The sequence below is a fragment of the Trachypithecus francoisi genome, unplaced genomic scaffold (genome assembly GCF_009764315.1).
Source record: "Trachypithecus francoisi isolate TF-2019V2 unplaced genomic scaffold, Tfra_2.0 Lachesis_group3, whole genome shotgun sequence".
Classification (NCBI taxonomy): Eukaryota; Metazoa; Chordata; class Mammalia; order Primates; family Cercopithecidae; genus Trachypithecus; species Trachypithecus francoisi.
This window is the reverse complement of record NW_022681468.1, coordinates 8,916,294-8,922,144: the sequence shown is the minus strand read 5'-3', so window position 1 is coordinate 8,922,144 and position 5,851 is coordinate 8,916,294. Positions and strand designations below refer to the sequence as shown.

General features: G+C 41.9%; 1 long non-coding RNA gene across 1 annotated transcript; it reads right to left on the bottom strand.

Annotated features, from left to right (window-relative positions):
* Positions 1 to 303: 303 nt before the first annotated feature.
* LOC117071183 lies at positions 304 to 4,870 on the bottom strand. The gene is made up of 3 exons (XR_004432185.1): positions 4,839 to 4,870; positions 1,389 to 1,472; positions 304 to 889 (listed from the first exon to the last, which is right to left on the bottom strand). It is a non-coding gene; the product is annotated as an uncharacterized LOC117071183 (long non-coding RNA).
* Positions 4,871 to 5,851: the final 981 nt, after the last annotated feature.

Here is a 5,851-nt window from a genome sequence, read left to right as displayed (position 1 = left end):
ACATATCCCCCTGCTACCAAAACCCAGCAGCTTCCTGGGTCTGTTTATGTGGGATGATCTTGTTAGTTCTATTAATTAAAAAAGATTTTTGCTCACTCTAGTTTTGCTCTAATTTAGCTGTCGCCACGTGGCAAACATTGTAAATTTATGAAATTCATTATGGACACATACACATACTTCTTTAGAACCTCAGACAGGATTATTAATCCAGGAAGAGTTCTTTTCTTTCTCATTTGCAAATTTATTTATTTAACAAATTAGGAAAGTATAAGAATTAAATTTAATGTAGTTCAATGACAAAAAGATTTTTTTTAATATTGAAGGAGAGTTTAACATTCAGAACAAAAAAAAAATGAAATAAGTAGTTATGTAAAATTCTGATGAGTCTATGAAAATTCAGCACATAAACTGCTCAGAGTTTGGAGTTTGCAACAACAATGAAACACTCATGGAGTGTTTTCCAACATGGCCCCTGGTTGCTTCGCTAGAGTTGGAATAACTAAAGGACCACAGGCCGAGCTGGCTGGCTCGAACAACAGATAATGTATTTTCTCACAATTTGGAAGCTGCAAGTACAAGATCAAGGTGCCAGCACAGTTGATGACCACCTCTTTTTTGCTTCTTAATGTGAGTCATCGTCAGCCCTGTGTGCACACGTGACCCTGGCGTCTCTCTGTGTGTCCACATTTTCTCTTCTGGTAAGGACCCCATTTGTCTTGGACTGGGGCCCACACTAGGGATCCCCTTGTAGCATATTCTCTCTTTCAAGGGCCTATCTCCAAACAAAGTCACATTCTGAAGTACTGAAGTATCCTTTCACCAAGTAAATTCTTGTCAATTCTTGTCAATTCTGGTACAATTCTTGTCTTCGATGTCATGGCATTTCCGGCTGCAGTGGTTAAGAAAGTTTCAGAAAAAAAAGGAGAGATATTTGCCAGGGAGACCAAAATGAACCAATACTTGGAGCAAGAAATGCCTGAATGCAGACACATGTCTTTGGCCACAGGGAAAGGCTGATGTTTCAATTGAGCATCAAATTAACTCCAGTTTACATTCAACATAAGAATTCAACAAAAGTATTTGGGGGGACACAATTCCCCATAACAGGCCTTTTAAGCTATCCACAGCTGCCTCTGCATTCTCAGTGTTAGCTTCCAGTTAACACTGTTCCGTGAAAGGTTCTAAGCACTGGGCCTAAAACCTGTGGTCTTCTGTAACACATCACTAACATCCTGACCTGCTCATAGACATCTGTGCCATTTTCCCTTTGTCCACACCCTTACATGTGGCCCCCCCCAACCCGGCAGACCTGATACACATTTGCCTTCCAGCTTTTCTGCCTCTGCCTGCTCCAAGGAGCATCTTCCCTCTGTGTCCCCACATCCTACCTGCTATTGCCTGGTTAGGGCCCATCAGTTATGATCTTCTGGCTTCATTGGCATCAAGGGACTGCAACTCATATCATGGATAAGCTTATGTGGAATCAAATTCAATGAGATTACTCTGAAAAAATAAGCTTGTTTGCAGGTTTATTTTAATTGTAAGTACTTACCTTAAATTTTAAGTGTGAGCATTTATACCAGCCTGGTGGATTTTAAATTTCTGATATGGATACAAATTTGAATGTACATTTTAGAAGGTGCACACATCAAAGCAATTTTTTTTGCATGCAAAACTAAATAACCAACAATTTTTAAAACTTCAGATAAATACTTCATTGAGATTTTTACTACAATGTAAATGAGGCCTGAAAGCCAAATACCTCATTAAATATCTGAAAACAGGCCCAGGTCCTCTGACTCCAACGCCTTCCATGACTTGACATCTTTTGGACATATGTCCTTTGGAATATGTTCACAGGTTTCAAATTATTTGGGGGTAATGCGCTAAGTCCAAAGGACATGACATTCATTCTCAGAGACCCGTCAGCAGAAGGAGTAGTGCACATAGATAGATTGCCAAGTAAAAGGATATCTACACGATCCTTGTCATAGATGTCATGGTATTTCAGGCTGCACTGGTTAGGAAAGTTTCAGAAAAAAAGGAGAAACATTTGCCAGAGAGACCAAAATGAACCAGTACTTGGAGCAAGAAATGCCTGAATGCCAACACATTTGTTTGGCCACAGGGAAAGGCTGATGTCTCAATTGAACATTAAATTATCTTGGGTTTACATTTCAGTTCTTAGCCTGCTTTGAAAGGATCATGAACTTCTTTGTGCCTCAATCATTTCATTTGTAAAGGGGAAACGGCAATCTGCCTCTCATGGTGATACACGGCTGAGAGAAAATACTGCAATAGGCTCAGCCCAGCCCAGCCCAGTCTCAGAAATGCAATGGCTACTTAAAAAGGCTCTTATTAAAATTTTACTCCAGTGGAAATTTGACAGAATGCATAGGAGAATATAAGACTGAGGGACTCCACAAAAATGTAGAGATAGACACACAAAAGAAAACAGATTCCCTAGCAACTGACAATTATCTAGAACTCAGAATGTAAATCATGCATATCTATAACTTATAAATGATAAGCATGAAACAGTTCCATGGCAAAAATCCGGGATTTTGCAGCCAAGGAAATGCAGGAATACTGTCCAGTCAATGGATTCTTTGCATGAAAGGGAATTTTCCTGTTACACCTAACGTGAGACTTTTATTTCACTTTCTCTTAAGACCGATTATATGACATATCTCACTTCCATAATACACCATGAAACAGGGAAAGAGGCAGGTGCTTTGCACAATGTCCTTGGAAAAGTGAAGTTTTCTAAGCTTCAGTGGCATCCAAAGGGTCCTGTATCAGAAGGATTGGAGGCAAGAATTCAGATTGTGGGACTGTGCTTTGAAGTCTTAACTATGCAATACTGTCAAAGATAGCACAGAACGACTATGGTTGCTCTAGGGGCCTGATTCATAGAGGGAGAAACTCCAGTGGGGTAAAGCACTGGGTATGGGCCAAAGTAAGATAGGAAAGAAAATGAACAAATAACTCAACACCGGATCAAAGAGAGAAGCACGTGCCCAGGACACTTCCCAACCTGTTCCAGGACTCAGTGGGGAACTTTCTTCAGTCTATAGTGAGAAGGGATTTGCGTTAACATCAGCCCATTATTTCTTGTGTTTTGCTTGGGTAGTCTGCTTAAATTAACTGCCTTGTAAGTTGAACCTAGTGTGTTCTACTGTGAGGATTTAGACTTTGTCAGCCAAGTCTTTTTCTTGCTGTTATAAAACCTAAATTTAGGATTCTGATAGTTTTTACTAACAAGATGTAAGGAGTTGTCAGGAAGAGTCCTTGCTATTTTATATACGTAGTCTCTTTACAGTTTGATAATACTGACATATGCTATTGTGCCCATTTTATGGAAACAGCAGGGCAGAGACTAGCATGAGGCATGGGAAACACATAAGGTGCAAAATTTAAGGTGGCATTCATATTCAGCTGCCAACCTGGCATGCAAGTGACCTTGAGAGGAAGAGCTGCCTTAAATACTGCACCCTAGATGCCTCCCTTACCTCACCCCAGGTCTGGCTTTAGGGAATAGGTGCAGGGAGGCAGAGAACAAGCCTAACATGAGGGAGCTGACTCAAATTGGCTTTGAATTCCTTTCAGGTGAATTCAGCTTTTTGTCAAGACTCTGGGGGCTCGAATACTATCCTGGTGAAATGTCCCCATAGAGAATGGACCCTGAACAATCTGAGTGAGATCTATGTCCCATCAGATGAGTACACATTACATAAAATCAATGACGAGCCACAACAGCACTCTGCACAAAGTCAGATGCCATAAAAAGAACCACATGTGGTGCCCAAGGCCACCAAGAAACATAGCCAAATGGAGGGAGATGATTTGATTTGGTTCCCTGTGATTGACCTGCCCCAAGCAGGAATGCAGAAGGGAAAACAAGAGAAGAGGTCCCCGCTGATCTTCATCATGGAATCCAGTAAGACTGGGAAGCAAGAACGGACAAGCAGGCCTGGGATGGTGGAGTGGCAAAGGGTGGAACCATCCTCTGAACAGTTCTCCACCTAGAGCAAAACTGTAATTACACCCTGGTATGTGTAGAACACGGTGTTTGGTCAGGTCGGACTGCTTCCCAGCCTATTCCGAACTCAAGCCCAGCAACCTTCACTCAGGAAGAGAGCATGTGCTGTGATTTGTTGTTTGGGAGGGACATCTGTGATCTCTGTGCTCCAGGCACTGGCTCTGGCAGGACACCGAAGCCACCCAGACATTCAGCTTGTCCCTCCGTCTGCTTGGGGTGGCCCACAGCCCACAGGTTAAGCCATGGCCACCTGGGAGGCCACATGTTGGGGTGCATGAGAGCATTCCAAGAATAAGATGTTATCTGTCTATTTATTTTGTAGCCAAATGACAGAAGGTAGATATGTGAAAGCTAGGAGTGTTTCCAGCTGGAAGTCTCCTTAGTGTTCACGTAGCCTGGTGCTACCCTTCATAGTGCACAAGAATTGGAAGCCCACGTAAATTAAAGGACTCATGCAAGTCCTCAGGCAAGGCATCATATCTCCCAATTCAGTTCAATGCATTTTTATTCAATTCAACAAATGCATATTATTGGCTGGGACCTGCAGGACCCTTAGAGGTTAACTGGATTACCATATGTGGTCATAGAACCCGAGGATCTATGTCCTCTTAAATCCTGAGTTAGACTGGAAGCTATTTTCATTCATTAAGCAACCCCAAATGAAGACCAGCACACATATATGGAAAATCCAAAGAGAAATAAGTCTTGCTAAGCATATTAGTCTGTTCTCACACTGCTATAAAGGACTGCCCAAGACTGGGTAATTTTATAAAGGAAAGAGGTTTAATTGACTCACAGTTCCGCATGGCTGGGAAGGTCTCAGGAAACTTACAATCATGGCGGAAGGGGAAGCAAGCATGTACTTCTTCACATGGCAGCAGCAAGCAGAAGTGCAGGAGAACTGCCCTCTATAAAACCGTCAGATCTCATGATACTTATTCACTATCATGAGAACAGCATGGGAAAAACCTGCCCCAATGATTCAATTACCTCCCACGGGGCCCTTCCCATGACACGTGGGGATTATGGGAACTACAATTCAAGATGATATTTGGGTGGGGACACAGCCAAACCATATCACTAAGGCATGTGTTTTTTGTTTATTTGTGTGTTTTTTCTTAACCTGCCCACTTAACTCTCCAGAACTCTGACCCTGACCTCCTGGTCAATTTGTTCTACCTCTTTCATTTATGTTTATACCATAGCAAAATGATTCCTTCACAAAATGGCCTTTTGCAATGACTGAACACATTCTCTTTTGTAAGACAAGGTCTTGCTTTGTCACCCAGGCTAGAGGGCACTGACATGATCATGGCTCACTGCAGTCTCGACCTCTGGGGCTCAGGTGATTCTCCCACCTCAGCCTCCCAAGTAGCTGGGACCACAGGCATGTGCCACCATGCCAGGCTAACTTTTGTATTTTTTTGTAGAGATGGAGGTTCTCCATGTTGCCCAAGCTCGTCTCAAACTCCTGGGCTTAAGTGGATCTGCCCACCTTGACTCCCAAAGTGCTGGGATTACAGGCGTGAGACATTGTGACTGGCCTGGACACATTCTCTGATGTGAAAAAAATATCCTTTGTGCTATACACAGTAAAGCAAATTTAATTTAAACACAGTATAATAACTATATATTTATATACAGTATAATCATTTTTATACACACATACACACTCACACATACAGAATAAAAATATTATGCACAGTATGAAAATTTAAACATAGTATAAATAACCAGAAACTGAGGCATGCACAGTAAGCCCTTTACCCCTTAGCAAAGTGTCATCAAAATAATTATCTCTTTTGGGGA